This window comes from Chiloscyllium plagiosum, unplaced genomic scaffold (assembly GCF_037043375.1).
Source record: "Chiloscyllium plagiosum isolate Xiang-an unplaced genomic scaffold, Cpla_swu_hap1 HiC_scaffold_49, whole genome shotgun sequence".
NCBI lineage: Eukaryota > Metazoa > Chordata > Chondrichthyes > Orectolobiformes > Hemiscylliidae > Chiloscyllium > Chiloscyllium plagiosum.
Window position 1 is genome coordinate 5,611,922 of NW_028270187.1, and position 14,509 is coordinate 5,626,430.

The window sequence follows — 14,509 nt, forward strand, 5'->3', positions numbered from 1 at the left end:
ACCAGGGATGGACGCATAGTGTAGTGAGGTTAAGACATCAGATTTATGTAAGTGTGCACTGAGAAAACTAAAATTGACCAAGGTAAAATTTGTTTTGCAGTAAACAATTCCAAAACTGGTATGACCCCTTACGTGGCTCTATCCAAGGCCCTAATGGATACTACACATCTGGCAGGAATTTTCCTCTCCAATGAAGGCTCCAAAGAATCCTCCCAGATCATGTTTGCTTTTATTTGTAGTCAACACACAATTTGTAATCACAGCAGGTCAGGCTGGTATTGCATTAACACTTGATCTTGGGGCAAACCTAGCGAAAACAGATATTCTGAAATCTTCCGAAGTCTCAGGCATTTTCTTTAGGCAGATTATGGAATTTGCATTTAATCACCTTCCATTTCCTACCTCTGCAACAAAAATTCGCATTTTTCCAAGTCAGCAATACATGAATGAAACCAGCTTTTGCTTTATTTGCCCTGTCCCATCCTCATAGACTCTCAGAACCAAATGAGCCATTCAGACATTTTCGGTTTGTTCACTGCAGTTATCTGATGACAGCACCGATTGAGTATTGAGTGTATAAATAGGGCAAACCAGGACAGAGTAGCGACAACAATACAGTTTGAAAATGTTCAACAATGGCCTCACAGTAGCTTAAAAGATTCTCTGATACTGAAACCCCCCCGACGCACAGAGGCTAGGGCAGATCACGTGACAAAACAAACAATTAAGTTTGTGAGACACGATTTCCCACTCACAAAGCCATATTGACTATATCTAATCGGTCCTCGTCTGACCAAATATATATAAATCCTACCTCTTAGGATTCGCTCCAACAAATTGCCTACCACTGATGTCAGGCTCACGAGTCTATATTTCTCTGCCTTTTCGTTATTACTCTTCTTAAATAGTGGCTCCACTACGAGATGAGATCCCTTTCTGGATTATTATGTGTAGTTCTGGTCTCCATGTTATAGGAAGGATATCATTAAATTGGAAAAGATGCAAAAACTATTTCCAGGAGTGTTACTGGGAGTAGAGGTTTCGAGTTATAAATACAGACTGGGACGAGTTGCATTGGACTGTGAAAGATTGAGAGGTGACCCTATCAAGATTTATAAAATCATAACGCATGCAGATTTTTCCTAGGCTGGGGGATTTCAAGACTAGGGGCATACGTTAAAGGTGGGTCTAAAATGATTCTAATAAACAAATGAGGGCAACGTTTTCTTTACACAAAGCATTTCTTGTGTGGAATGAACGTCCAGAGGAAGTTTTGAATGTGGTCCAGTTACAATGTTTAAAAGATATTTGGATAAGTTGATGAATAAGAAATGTTTGGATGGACTTGGGCCAAGCACAGGGCAGTGGGTCTAGTTCAGATTGGAAAACTTGGTTAGCATGGAAAGGTTGGTCAGAAGAGTTTGTTTCTGTGCTGCATGACTCTATACTAGACAGCAGTCCGTTGCTTCGTGGGTCCCAGAATTGAGGACTTAGAGTCAGGTGAAGATGTTAAATCATAGCTTCAGACTAAAAATTTTCCATCACCTATAGCTACCAAGGGCTAGAGATACATGCAATCGTGTTCTAGAGTGAGGGAAAAACAAGTGAGATTTCTTTGATGTGGCGTTCACACATTGATTTGGTCCGTTCTTTTCTTTAATTGAAGATGACAAATAAAGAAAAGCCCAGCGTGATAGCAGAGGGAACTTTCATTCTTCGTCAATAGGGTCTGCGGGACTCTGTGATCAGTTTCTCCGAAGGTCCTGATAGATGGAAGAGCCATTGTCTTCCTCCCCTCCAAAAAACACATCTTGGTCTCTCATCCTTTCAAGGTGCATTAACAATGCATAAGTCACATGACTGTTAGACTCCTGATGCAAGGGAACATACAGTGTCTTAATTAAAGGATCATTACATTTTCTGATCATTTCCCTAATTACCCTTGAACAAAGGGGGTGAAAGGTAGAGCAATTAGAAGCAGCAGTAGGCCACTTGTTCCTTCCAGCCTGCTTCATCCATTAAGTGGAAGTGTCAAACTCAGTCACCAATTCCCCATTCATTTCCTTTAGCCCCTAATAACTCTATACAACTCCTTCTTGAAAAACATTCAGTGTTCTGGCCGTGACTGCTTTCTGTATTCGAGAATTCCACATGCTCCCCACTCTCTGGGTGAAGGCATGTCTCTCCATCTCAGCTCTACTGTCTCCTTTAGACCTTAACCCCTTTGTTCTGGGATCCCCCCATCCTGTCCACCACCTCCAACTCAGGAACATCCTTCTTGCTTGTTCCCTATTATAACTATACAGGTTTTTATGAGACATCCCCACCCTGATTCTTCTGAATTCCAATGAATAATATCCTAACTGATTCCACCTCTCCTCATTCGTCAGTCCGGCCAACTCAGGTATCAGTCTGGCAAAGTGGAGAAGGCAGCCATTAAGTTAAAAAAACATGGAGCAATAATTAACCATTCAGCCCAAAGGTTACATTACGACTTTGAGAACCAACCACCACACGATGGGCCAGGAATCACATGGAAAGAAAGAATGGGTACAAATTTCCTTCTGTCGAAGACATTAACTCTTTTTTAAACTATCCATTTGTAGGATGCGGGTGTCACTGGCCAGACCAAAATTTATTGCCTATCACTAACTACCCACAGGCCAATTAAGAATCAATTGCTGGAACCCACTTGCTGTGGGTTCCAGAGTCACATATAGGGAATACTGGGTAAAGACGACAGATTTTCTTCCCAAAAGGGCATTAGTGACCAGATTAAGTTTTCTGTCATGGCAATGATCATCAATAGACTTTCAATCCGAGATAGTTATTGAATTCAAATTCCACGATTTGCCATGGCAGGATTTGAACTTGGGTCACCTGGGTCTCCAATTTAATGGTCTAGCATTAACACCATTCAGCCATGACCTCCACCCCAAAGATCAGAGAGATTGTTGTGTTTTTACAATATGGTTCATTTGATCAGAATTACTTTTAGTGATTAACGAATGCATGACACATAACCACATCAATTAAATTGCCGTCAATACTAATTACTTAAATGAAGAAAGACTGCTGAAAGTTACCGTGAATCACACACACAAAAAAACTAGCTTCCAAGTTCAGCGGCTCAAAATGCCTTTCATTTCAAAGAGAATGAAATATAAGAATTGGCAGATTTTGTTAAATTTGTAAAATGCACTAGGCAGATCACAGCTGGGATGCAGTGAACAGTTCTGGGGCTCCGTATCTGAGAAGAAATAAACTGGGAATTGGAGGCAGTGCAGAGAATGTTCAGACAGCTGATCCTAGGTATAAAGGATGAGGAGGAGGTTGAGTCGGTCGAGTCTGTCCTCATTGGAGTTTAGAAGAATGAGAGGAGACCTTATTGAAGATTCTTAGACGGACTTGACTTGAGTAGAGATATGGATTAAGGTTGTTTCCCTTGTGTGGAAAATTCTGTACCAGATAGTTGTCATCGTGACATTTGAAACCCAAACATATAAATAGAAAGCAGGAATCTTCAACAGTGGTTTGCCTGAAGGCCCACTGAGGGTGACAAAGCGTCTGGAAATGAACCTCCCAGCTCAGCGAGCAAACCTGCATCACAGTCGTTGTTTCAAAATACGAGGATGTCATTAAAGATGGAGATGAGGAGAAATTTCTTCTTCTGAGGCAAGTGAGTCTGTGGAATTCTCTAATATAGAGAGCCTTCGTGACTGGGTTTTGAAGTATTTTCAGGGCTGAGATTTTTAATTAGGGAGGGAAATCGAGGATTATTTTGGAAAAGTGGCGTTGTGGATTATCAGATCAGCTGTAATCTCATTGAACAACAAATCAGACATGAAGGACTGAATGACCTGCTGCTGCTCCTCCGTCTGACACCTTTAGTGCAGTTGGGGAGGGTTAACACGTCAAATATAAATACAATAAGTCGTAGAACCTTATAAGTACTGAGAAACTCAGGATGCTCATCCACAGATCCCTGATGATGGCAGAACAGGTTAACAGTTAAAGGTATTCAGGACACTTGCCTTCATCAGTCGAGGTATAGGTTATAAGAATGGGAAGTGATGTCAGAGATGAACGGCACTTTGATTGTGCCACAGATGCAGCACTATAGGAAATTTGTGATTACACTGGAGAAAGTGCAGACGAGATTCCCAGGATGGGAGTCATTGCAACAATGAAGGGAGGCTCGAAAAGCTCGGATTTGGGGCAGAGAAGGTTGACTGGGTGACCTGATGGACGTTTCCTCGTGTGGGGAAATCTAGAATGTGAGATTATCGTTTCAGGATAGGGTGTGGGGCAGAGTGAAAACACAGATGAAGAGGAATGGTTTATCTCTAAGGGGTGGGTGGGCGTTGTGTGAATTCACGCTATTCTCCTCAGAGTGTGTGGGGACTCCAGGACACTGAATCAATTTAAAGAGGAGACGGATAGATTTTATTCATTGACGGATTAAAGAGAAATGGGGCAGGAAAGTTGAATTGAGTCTGAGATGTGATCAAACACAGTCGTATGAAATGGCTGAGCAGGCTCTTGAGGGAACGAATGGCCTCCTTCTGCTACTAGCTGTTATGTTCTAAAGTGGCACATACCTTGCACATCCACAACTTTGTATGCAGCTGTGTATATGAGACCATTGGGATAATTAACAAACTGCATTTGGCATCGATATCATTCACTATCCTCAAACGTAACCCATTCCTTCACAAAAGTAACACATTTATTTCTTGTCCGGATCTCAGTTTCAAGACAGCCTTCTTGACAAAATGTGTAAATGAACTCGTGCTTTGTGAGGTATTTGCAGTGACAACACAACCTCAGCGTCTGTCCATACCACAGAGGTTCTGCCTCAGACTCAATACCCATGGTCGAATCAGGAGCTGACAAAAAAAAGACTCAATTTAGTAACAGCACGTAAGCACTTTCTAGACCAATCAGCTAATTGCTGCAGGCCAAATCGCCACTCATGCATACTCGCTGACTTCACCTCATCGACCAATGCAAATGTCTCTCCTGCTTCAGCAAGCAGCTATGTAACCAAGGCTTGCAATGATGTTTAGAAAACTATGTTTTAAAACTAAGTTCTTTCCCTACTTCAGCCCACGATTTGAAATATAGGAGAAATAAATTAATCTTCTGTAATTGTGAGGAGTAGTGTATCCTGGTGACAGGAAGCATAGAGGAGCTGAATATTATTTAAATGCAGAAAGCAGCTGAAAGATACGGGACAGAGAATTTGGGGATTCCTCATCCGTGAATCAAAAAAAGCTAGAATAGTGGATCATAGAGGAAAAAAATGGTCTTTGTTTCAAATGGAATGGAGTATAAAAGTCGGGAGATTTTGCTATAACTATACAAGGCTACAGCAAGGATGCAGTGAACGGTTTGGGGTCCACATCTAAGGAAGGACAGACTAGCATTGGAAGCGATCCAGATAAGGTTCAGTCGGCTGATCCGAGGTATGGAGGGAATATCTGATGCGGGAAAGGTTCAGTAAATTAGGTCTTTCCTCTTAGAACATGAGAAGAAGCAGAGGTAAGCTTATTGAAGATTCTTAGAGAATCTTAGTGGGAAAATGGGAAGAGAGGTTATTTTCTCTTGTGCGAGAGTATCTGGGACCAGAGGGGCAACAACTCAGAATAAGGAGGATCGTCCATTGAAGATAGGCAGGAAGAGGAATTTCTTCTCTACAAGGGGAGCGAATCTGTGGAATTCTTTATTACGGAGAACGGGAGTTTTCTGTGTATTGGAGGCTGATATTTTAATAGTAATCCAGAATCGAGGATTATGGGGGAAAGTGGAGTTGTGGATGATCAGATCAGCCAGCATCTCATTGAACGGTACAGCAGATGCGACGCTCTGAATGGCCTCTTTCTGATCCCATCTCTCATTGGGCCAAGAATCTGAGAACGTAAGAATTATTAGTCACTGCTTTGCCGCGATACCGGCTAGCGCATGATATGTACGGGATTAGATTATGCTGACGCCCGCTATTCTTTCTTTGTTGCACCTAGTTAGTGTTTGGAAAGAAACATTTCGTAACGGCCTCCATTCACGATAGAAGTTAACCTTCCAACTGCCAAAGGAGTAATGGTATGCATTAGACTCGTGGTGACAGAGTCATTGAGCATACAGCACAGAAACACTCTTCAGACCCTTCGTGATGAAGGGGTCCTGCCTGAAAAGTTGATTTTCCTGCTCCTCGCATACTGCCTGAAGTGCTGTGCATTTCCAGCAGCACTCTAATCTTGACTCTAATCTTCACATCTGCAGTCCTCATTTTCGCCTTCAGCCCAATCAGTCCGTGCCAACAATAATCCCAAACTGAACTTTTCTCACCTGCCTGCACTTGTGTCATATCCCTTTAAATTTTTCTTATTCAAGTACTTATTCAAATGTCCTTTAAATATTGTAATTGTATCCACATCTACCACATCCTCTGGAATTTCTTTCTATACATGAACTATACTTTGTGTAAAATGGAAATTACCCCTAATTTTTCTTAAATCTCTCTCTCCTCTCATTTAAAAATATGTCTTCTCGTCTTGAAATCCCCTACCGAAGGGAAAAAGATAACTGCCATTCACCTTATCTGTACACGTCACGATTTTACAAATCTCTTCAAGGTCTGAACGTCCTACACTCCAGGCTATCCAACCTCTCCTTATAACTCAAACCTTTCATTCCTGGCAACATCCTGGTAAATCTTTTCTGAGCTCTCTGGAGCTGAATAATATATTTTCTATATTAGAACAATCAGAACTGGTCACAGAACTCCAGTAGAGGCCTCAACAACATCATGTACAATCTCAACATGACTTCCCAACTCATATACTCAAAGGTCTAAGAAATGAATGCAATTATTATAAGTGCTTTCTTACCCACTCTGTATACCTGTGATGAAAATGTCAAAGGATTATGCCCCTATACCCATTGGTCTCTCAGTTCAACTACACTATCCAAGGCCCTTTTAAATTGTATATGCCTGTTTTACCAAAATGCAATCCGTCGCATTTGTCCAAATTAAACTCCAGCTGCCACTCCTCAGCCCATCGACCCAGTCTCTTTTCAAGACCAGAGGGAGTTTTGTAGTAGGGGTACTGAGCGCATTGCTTTTCTTGATATGAAAAATGATCTGGATCTTTCTATGCAGGGGGGTTATTTCCAGGTTTTCAAATGGTAGAACCTCCCCCGACAAACATTGTGAATTATAAGGAGAATGGTGCAGAAATCCGATAGGGCATTGATGAGTTGGTAGAGTGGGCAGAGGAGTTCACTACAAAGCGGTAACACACGTTTGTGGGAAGAATATTGAAAGACACCATTATCATAAGGGTGCAGAGCAGAAGGAGTTGGAGGATATGTGCACAGATCAGTGAAGGTGACAGGACAGGGGGAGAGCACGTTAATTAACCACATGATGCATTTGGCTTTCTTAATGGGTTGTAGAGTCTGAGAAGAGGAAGGCGATGTTGAACATGTACAAGACACTTGTTAGACATCAGTCGAGAGTGTGGTCATGGAAAAGCATAGCAGGAAAGGTAGCATCTGAGGACAGGAGAATCATCATTTCAGTCAAAAGGCCATCCGCACTTTCTCCTACTTGTTAGAGCTCAGTTGTGTACAGTTGTGGGCGTCACATTTTAGGAAAAGAATTGAAAGGGGAGTTCAGGAGCAGTTTACAGGAAAGAATACTGGTATGAAAACCTTCAGCACTAGGGCTACAATGGAGAATGACACTTTTCAGTCCAAACCAGGCACTGTACAAATATTAAACAACAGGTTTTGTTTTGCCTTAAGTTCAGAAATAACCAAGAGCTTGATTTAAAACGGGAACTTCTTTTTTCTTATCAAGAGATAGTTTCAGTTCAGATTTTTCACCCTGAGTGCACTGACAGTGTTTTCCTTTGGTTTCATTTAATTTGTGAAGCCTTCAAACCAGGGCAGTTTAATTTCGAAACTTAAAATTCTTTCAGGTGTGAACTAATTATCAAAACGCATTCATGGCCACTTAATTGCAAAATTAGACTCGTTAACGAATCATAATATCGAAAAGACAAAAATGGAAAGAAGGAGCCAGTTAAGTAGAACGCTGAAGTGTTGGCTGAGGAGGATAGAATCATAGAAAAAAAGGAACAGGAGCAGGCCACTTGGAAGCTTGAGATTGTTCTGTCGTTCAATGACATCATCCATCTCAGTCGCCTATATGTGAAGAAATATATGAAATACCACCCAGCAAGTGAAGGGTCATCTGTGCAGGTTATGTCATAGACTAGCAAACAAGCAGACCAGGCGGATAGTCCACAAGGGTGGATTCAAATCCCCGCCCCCCCATGGGAGCTGCTAAGTAACTGATCCAGTCGGAATGAGATCTGGATGTTGAACCTCGGAGATACCTATTAAATCTATCGGCTCCCCTCGTCATCAGATTCCTGCCTGTCTTAGCCCTTCTGGATCCCATTTAAACCAACTCTTGAGTGGGCCAACTGCTCAGCCGAAGGGCACATGGTTTCGAACATGGCAACGATGCCCAAGAAATGATTGAAGAGGTTTAGTGCAGACAAGATGGGTGGAGAGCATCATCTATCGAAGCAGTGAAGAGCAATGAACATTTGTGCATCACAGCTGCGCTGGTGCTATTCCAAGAGAAAGCCAATATTCTCACTTTTCCCACATCCGTCTATCCCTGGGAGTTGTTTTTAACCCCTCAAATGTCTGTATGGATGCAACTTGAGAGAAAGGCGTTGATTTTTCTAAGAAGGACGTGACTCACAGGATACTCTCACGAGAATATTGTTACTGTAGGCCGTCATGCGTGTCAATGTGGAAGTTTGACAACTGTAGTCCCCATCATGATCCTTTTCAGCAGCGTCAATGTTGTACGTCTTCCTTCTGAACTCTTTGGTAATGTTGTTTACGATCCAGTTATATCCTTTGAATGAAGCTTTCGACCAGCATCGCAGCTAAGAGTGATCTGGTCTCCCGTTAAGAATCTCTCCCACATTGGCTCCATCGTTAGCAAGGGTGTTCCAGTCTCCACTGAGGAACCTAATGCATAGAAAACAGACGCGCACGCACACGGAGAAGAAATGAAATAGTGTTGATGCAGTAGGATGGTTAGCTTGCCATTATTACAAATCAAGTAGTCCATGTCCAAGACCTGCACGATATTCAGACTTGGGTTGACCAGTGGCAAGTAATATTCATGCCATTAAGATGCTAGGCAATAACCATCTCCAGTAAGAAATAATCTAATCATCGATCTCTTGGCATTCAATGATCTTACCATCTCTGAATCCCCTCAATATCAATATCCTGGGGTTACCACTGGGATAGAATCTCAGCATTGCCTCTTCACTTTCAGTGATAATACCGTCATTGAATCTCTGCACTATCCACATGTGAAGTTTTACCATTGAGAGAGAAACTAACCATTGTGCCTTGACATTGAATGGTATTACCATCGCTGAAAAGCTCCCATTATCAGTATTTGGTGGGGAGGGGCGGGGGCGGGGGAATGGGGGTGCTTACCTTTGAGAGAATCGAACCATCGCCACTTGGTGTTGAATGGTGTTACTATGTTGAATCCCCCACTACCAACATGCTGGGGTTTACGATTGAGAGATAATTTAACCATCATCCCCTTGAAGTTCCCCACTATCGACATTCTGGGGTTATCATTGAGAGACAATCTAATCATCACCCTCTTAACATTCAGTGGCGCTGCCATTACAGACCACACCCCCTCCACCCACCATACACCCACCTGCACTAACAACTTCTGGATGGTTTACATTTCAACAGAATGGCACCTTCGTCCCCTCAATGGTGTTAACATCACTGAATCGTCCAATATCAACATCCTGGAGGCTACCATCAAGAGAGAATCTAAACAACGGCCCTTGACATTCAATGATATTACTATCAATGAATATCCTTGCCATCAAGATCGTGGAGTGACCATTGTCAAGAAACTGCTTTGGACTTGCCAAGGAAATATAACAGCTACAAGTGCAGCTCAGAGGCTGGGAATCCTGCAACAAGTAATTAATCACTGGACTCCCCTTGCAAGATACAAGTGACAGGCAGCATGGTTTTGTGCATGAAAATCATATGTCATTAACCTGATTGTAGTTTTGAAGAAGTGAGAAAAGATGATTGATAAAGGCAAAGTGGTGGATGTTGTTTATATGGACCTCAGCAAGGTGTTTGACAAAATTCCGCTTGGTAGACTGTTGAGCAAGGTTAGATCACATAGAATATAGAGAGTGTTAGCAACTGGAGGCAGAATCAGCTTGAAGATAGGATACAGAAGGTGGAGAGTTACTTTTCAGCTGAATGGCTTGTCATCCGCAGTGTGCTACAAGTATCCGTGCTGAGTTCACTGCTTTTCATTATATATATATAAATGATTTGGATGTGAATATAGGAGGCATGATTTGCATATGTACACTCATCACCACAACTGATAGTGAAATGGACGTGAAGAAAGTTATCTCACAGTACAACGGGTCTGTGATCAGATGAGCCAATGAGTGGCAGGTTTAGTTGAATTTAGATAAAGGAGATATGTGGCTTTTTAGTAAAGTAAATTAAGGCAGGACTTATACACTTGATAGTAGGATTCTGGGAGTATTGACAAGCAAAGAATCCTTGGCATGCAGGTTCACAGTTCATCACAGGTGAGGAACGAGGTTAAGAAGGTATTGGCATGCTTGCCTTAATGGTCAGTGCATTGGCTATAGGAGTTGGGAGGCCATGTAGGTCACTGTGCTATACAGGACACTGGTTCACCCACTTTTGGAATGCTGCTATCAGAAAGATGTTGAGAAACGAGCAAGGGTTCAGAAAAAGATTAACAACGATGTTGTCAGCATTGAAGGATGTGAGTTGTTGCAAGAGATTGGAAAAGTTGGGACTATTTTCCCTGGAGTGTTGGAAACTGAGTGTGATGCGACAGACGTTTATAAAATTATTAGGGGCAAAGATACAGTGAATAGCTAAGGTGTTATCCCCAAGGTACGGGACTCCAAATCTAGGAAGGGCATAGGATTAAAATGCGAGGGGGATTACTTAAAAGGAATCTAAGGCACAACTCTTTTTCATGCACAGGGTGGTGCGGGTTTGGAATGAACTCAGAGAAGTGATGGAGGCTGGTTAAAAAAAAGTTTAAAAGGCACCTGAATTATGCATTTTGAATATGGGCCAAATGCTGCAAAATGGGACTAGATTAATTTCGGATATCTGGTCAGCATGGATGAGTTGGCCTGAAGGGTGTGCTTCTGTGTTTTGCATCTTAATGAATCTAAATCAGGAGTGTAGTGGACTCAAAATGTTAAATCTGATTTTCTCTATCCCTCTCACTCTACAGATGCTGCCATATTTGTTGAGTTAATCCAGCATTTTGTGTTAGTTTCAGATCTCTTGCATCCACAACACTTTGTTTTCCAATAGTTAAACACTGACACTGTGGAGTTCGTCAAGAAATCATAAAAGGAAGGCAGAGAGTCTCAACATACCTTCTCGTATTTGTAGCATCATTACTTGCCCTGAAATTATACAATTAGACACAATCGATAAGTTTCATGGGTCTTACGTCAACAAAGATAAAACAATTCAGTAGTTCTATCCTTGAAAATTGTTCCATATAGAAGTCATGCCTTAAAATATATCCAAGTGATGTGTCCTGCGTCCTGAAATGTTAAATACAAAGTCAGAAGGTGTCTTTCCCATCAGACAAAAGAAACAGGAATGGGAACTAGATTCAGGATTGAGATGTAAAGGTTTTTAATCAGAAAGGAGAACGAGGGTAACAGGGTAAAGTGGAGTTGAAGATGATTAGAATAGCCAGAATCTCTTCAGATGGCAGCGTAGACTCGATGGGTTGAATGCCGTACTGCTGATTCGACACCTTAGCATGATTTGCCAGGGTTTCAGTTGTTCAGTGGTGATGTACAATAACGTCATGTGTGTGCATGTATGAGAAAAAGTGTGTGTGCATGAGAGTAAGAAAGTTAATGAGACTGTCTGTGAGAGATAGTGCATGTGTGCATGCGTGAGAGAGTGAGACAGAGAAAGAACTATGTGTGTGAGAGAGGTATCTGTGTGTATGCGAGAGAGAGGTGTCTGCATGAGTAAGAATCATTGACTACCTACAGTGTAGTAACAGGCCCATTGGCCTAAAAGGTTCACACTGGCCCTCCGAAAAGTTATCCACTCAGACCCAGTCCCCTACATTTCTCCCTGACTATTGCACCAACCTACATATCTCTGAACACTATCAACAATTTAGTAAGGCCAATTCATCTAACCTGCACATCTTTGGACTGCGTGAGGAAACCGAAGCACCTGGAGGAAATCTATGCATACACGAAGTTCATGTACAATATCCACACTGAAATCGAATCCGAGTCTCTGGCATTTGATGTTGCAGTGCTAACCACTGTACCGCCCCAAAGAGAGGGGTGTGTATGTGAAAGAGCATGAGCATACATGGATGCATGTGTTTGTGAGTGAGTCAGGGAAGTATCTCTGACTAAGAAAGGTGTCGGTGTGTATGAAATAGGGAGGTGTCTCTGTATTTGTGAGAGTCTGTGTACGCAAAAGAGCATGGCTCTGCACTTATGCGTGTATTTTTCCACGTGTGAAAGAGAGAGGAGTCTGTGTGGGAGACAGTAACCTGTATATGTTTGTGAGAAAGAGGTCCGTGTCTGTGTGTGAGAGCGTCGTTTGTGTCCGTGTGCATGAGAGACAGAGAAGTCTCTGTGTGTGAGAAACAAGAGTTTGTGCATGTACAAGAGAGAAGTTGGTGTGGGTGGATGTGAGTCAGAGAGAGAGAGAGAGAGAGAGAGAGAGAGTCTGTGTCCGTGTGTGAGAGAAAGTAGATTGCGTGGGTGCGTGTGAGAGAGATTTGTATGAGTGAGGGAGAAGTCTGTGTGTTTAAGAGAGGTGTTGTGTGAATGAGAGGGTGTGTGCATATGAAACAGCAAGGGTCTGTTTGTGTATGAGAGAGAGAGATGCATTACAAAGAGTGACAGTGTGGAGGAAAAAAGAAGCAGGGACAGAAAGCAAAAGATGACAGAAAGTGACAGCGATAGGGTGTTTAGACAGAGACAGAGACAGTGGAAGCGTGATTAGAGAGTGAGAGAGAGAGTGATAAAGTGTGTGAGTGTAAGGTAGAGACAGATAGAAGAAAGCAAAAACAAAAGTCAGGTTGGATAAAGAGAGTGAGAGTCAGAGCAAGATAAAGAGAGCGGAGATCGAGTGGTGAAACAGAATGAGAAAGGCGGAAAATGAGAGATATGGGAAAGGGAAATGGTACAGAAAAAAGAGAAAGAGGAGAAAAATGTTCCAGGGGTATGGATTGATTTAACACTGTGGGCGGAGAACGAATATTGAATTCTATAAAAATATGAAATAAAAAGGGAAGACAATTAATGCTGGGCAAAGTCAGCAATGCCCGCATTCTGTGAATTAATGTTTTAAAAAGCCCCGTCAAGTACTAATGAGATTGAGTTCTAAGCGTCCATTCGGCTGCTCAAGCCTGCTGTACTATTCAATAAAATCATGGCTGATCCTGTATCTCAAAGCTGTATTGCCCATTTTGTTTTCACTCCACTTGGTTCCTTTCAAATCTAGACAATTATTTCTCCCCCCCCCCCATATTTATTTGTGATTCACACTACGCATCCTTCCATAGTAAACAGTTCCACAGGCTAACTCCCCTATGGGCGAAGTTACTTATCATTTCTGCCCGACCCCATCATCACTAAACTGCTCCTCCCTGGATCCAGACTCCCTATAACCATGCTCTGCACATCTAATCTGTCAAGTCTTCGTCAAATTTTCAATCTGATCCCCAGTTCCCCTTCTACACTCTCGTGAATGTATGTCCCAGTCGAACCAATCTCTCCTTATAGGCAGTCCTGCCTTCCCGGTATCAGCCTACTGAACTTCTAATGTACTCTCCCTCTGGAAAGATTATCTTTTCTGAAGTAGGGAGACCAAAACTGCACGCAATACTCCAGAATATGGTCTCACCACACCCTATATAACTGCAGTAATGCATCCCAACTTCTGAACTCCAATCATCTTGCAATGAAGGCTAGCGTCCCATATGCCTTCCTGGTTACTTGCTGCACCTGCATATCTACTTTAGTCGACATTCTTTGTACAACCGCAGTGCCCAGTATGTTATTTCAATCATAAATGGTGTCTGTTTTTTCACATCTGAAGTGTATATCTCCACATTTAGCCACGTTGTGCTGCATCTGCCATGTGTTTGTTTCACTTACTAACTCAAATTTGAGTAAGCGAGGACTGCAGTTTTTGGAGAGTCAGAGTTGAAACGGGTGGCGTTGGAAAAGGCACAACAGCATCTGAGGAACAGGAGAGTCATAATTTCGGTATTAAGCCCTTCATCAGGAATTTGGAATTGGAAAAGGCGCTGAGAGATAAGTAGGTGTTAGGAATGGGGCTGGGGGAAGCTAGCTGGGAAAGC

At 42.3% G+C, this 14,509-nt stretch overlaps 1 pseudogene across 1 annotated transcript in view; it reads right to left on the minus strand.

The window, feature by feature from the left end:
* The window catches only part of LOC148135420 (uncharacterized), a 560,459-nt pseudogene extending 548,876 nt beyond the window's left edge, over nucleotides 1-11,583 (minus strand). The window contains exons 1-3 of the transcript XR_015755123.1: nucleotides 11,529-11,583; nucleotides 8,783-9,057; nucleotides 4,602-4,889 (exon numbers count right to left, since the gene is read on the minus strand). The product of XR_015755123.1 is annotated as an uncharacterized LOC148135420 (transcript). The remainder of the gene's footprint in view (nucleotides 1-4,601; nucleotides 4,890-8,782; nucleotides 9,058-11,528) is intronic.
* Between the last annotated feature and the right edge of the window lie 2,926 nt (nucleotides 11,584-14,509).